The following is a 2,788-nucleotide window of genomic DNA, read 5'->3' on the forward strand; positions in this document are numbered from 1 at the left end:
AGTTTACAATGGGCTAAACAACTCTGGCATCAATGTACTTATCCAGTCAGGCATTGTGTGTTGTAGGGTAAGTACAATTGGTTAGGTTTTTATGCCATAGGCATAGGCATATCACCTGTGGCCTTGATCTTGTTAAGATAGGGGGTGCATGATTGTGGGGCACACGTGCCTGATTATGGACACCTGAGCATGGGCGTGTGAGCATGCAGCGCGTATTCTGAGCCTACAAGTCAGGGCTATAAGGACGGTCTTACTCAGGCTTTAGCAGAGTGGCTACTACAGGATGAGTAAAGGCTATGAGAGGAAGAGACAAGCCCAGATTCACAAAGGGCTCAAGTTGCTGTCACCCTCCCAGCTGTTCACCATTAAAACCTGCTTACCATTAAAACCTGTAAAAATGCCATGGGTTCCAAAATTCACCTTCAAGTCACTAGAACCAATGGTGAATTACCCGGCCTGGGATGGCTGCAAAACATAGGTACACCATCAACAACTTGTGCAATTTTCTGGAGTCTCACTTGTGAAAAGCTTGTATTTTCTTAATGATTTGCTTTCAGGAAGGTAAAGTTATTTAATAAAATAAAAAAAAATCTAAAGATTATCGAGTCCCTAAATTGTGGCTTCATAAAGTAATAGATCCCTGTTATTATATATTTCCAGTATTGTTAAAATAACATTAATAAGAATTTGAAAAGTATATTATAGAGTCATGTGTTTGATGTAGCATGCATACACACACCTTTTATTTTTGCTAAAATTATATATTTTGCTTGATGAAGGTAGTAAAATTTGGGGAGTTCTACTGAAGTTTACACATCCCTTAAAAATAGTCAATGGAAGGCACACTATTAATTCTTGTTTATTTGTTTGCCTCATTTAGATCTTAAGTCATCAGTAAGCAGGCCTCTTATAAACAGTGAGCTGGTAATAATTAAGTTCTACTTCACCATTGGCATCGCAGATGGCAGCTGTTACTTAACTCATCCATAATAAAAGCACACAAAAAAAGTACAACAAAAACACTTGCAATTCAATTAAGTAAATTTATTTTCCTGTGTTTTCTTGAAGGGAAAAGAAATTTAGTTCAAAGTCCAACAATTTTTATTTTCCAAAATAAAACATTTAAAGTAAATTCCCCTCAGAAACAAAAAGAGAAAGATTCTTGGTATTTCTCTGGAGTTAGAATTTACTTTTTTTTTTTTTAATAAAAATGCTGGATTAAAGTTAATTTGTTTATATATATTAACATTTAATTCTTTGCAAAACTGTTTCTGAAAGTGTTAACTATTATTATTATCATTACATTGGAAAGATAATCGCAAACTAAAGGTCTATTAAGATTCCACTTGTTAGGGAACCCAGTCACAGAGATTGTACAAAAGGTCATGGGCACCTGAAATCTGGGGACAGAACATTCAGATAAGAGCATTTTCTTTCAAGCAGCGTTAGTTGCCATTTGGCATTGGTGTTATGCAGGGAGAAGATTGCTTATTTACTTTGGTGATACAAATGCAACACATTCAGGGGTGTTACTCAGTCACTGGCCAATTAGGCAGCAGCTGGAATCAATAGAAACTGTTCAGATGGAAGCTCAGAGGGTCCATTGAAATCAGCCTGTTCCAGAATTCTAGCAAGACAGCTTCCTTAGAGAAAATCCATCTCCCCAAATCCACACTATTCTTTAAAACCGAAGTGGAATTTCTTTGGAATTTTCCCCTGCAGTACAATTAGGGAGTCACAGACTGAAAGCATTTGACTTTGTAATAACAGCAACAGCAGTCTCAGCAGTTAGATAATGGTCTGAAATTTGAGAGCGGGAAATGTTTTTCTAGCAATGGGTGATAATGGATAATAAACAGTGGCTTCAGATTATATTGAGACTGCTAGGGATCAATATTCTAAAATGCCTCTTAGCATCGATGTTATTTTTATTGACAGAATGAGTACTGCTGTTTGTGTCAATAGCAGCATGAACAGCAGACTGCAGATGTGCAAAACTGATTAAGGAAATTTGAGGGTCTCAGTCACCACAAAGTTCATATTTCAACACGCATGAGAAATGTGTAAAAGACCCAGAAGGCATAGATTTTATTAAAACACTTCAGATGGGTATTTCTATAGTAAATGATGAGTTAGAAACAGTGAATTCATTTATGTTAGCTTGCAGAAGAAAATTTAAATTACTGAGATTTCAAATTCTGTTTCCTTGCCAATGCATGTCATATAAGTGTTTCAGTTGTATCTAAATGTGTATTAATTCACATTTATGATGCTCAAAATATACCTGGCACAGAATGTTCAAAGAGTGCTATTATTTTTAGGATCTATGCTTTGAATCCTCTACAGGAGAATTTACATGATTTATTTATTGATGGAAACCTCTTTATATAAATATCATTGTCTAAAGAAAAGAAAAAAATCTGTTTAGCAAGAGGATGGGATAAATCACTCACTTTTTCTTGGGTTGGAGGCAGGACAATCTTCACAGAGGGGAAAGGTCTGAGTGGGGTATTGAAGGTTTGAAAGAAGTTTGATAAGTAGGCGAAGGCAGAATTAATTAACTCAAGTCAAATAACATTAGCCTACATTTAGTGGCAATCTGAGTACTTCTCTATTTGCTGCAACAATGTTTATAAACTTTTTATGTGTGTACATATCCCCCAGGATCTTGTTAACATTGTGAATTATGATATAGTGGGTCAGGACCTGAGATTTTGCCAATCTGGGTAGCAAGGAACCAGATCACAGCGTTAACATTGCATTTGACCATTGTTTATCTATTTTTTTT

This window comes from Condylura cristata, unplaced genomic scaffold (assembly GCF_000260355.1).
Source record: "Condylura cristata isolate star-nosed mole 26May11 unplaced genomic scaffold, ConCri1.0 scaffold00001, whole genome shotgun sequence".
Classification (NCBI taxonomy): domain Eukaryota; kingdom Metazoa; phylum Chordata; class Mammalia; order Eulipotyphla; family Talpidae; genus Condylura; species Condylura cristata.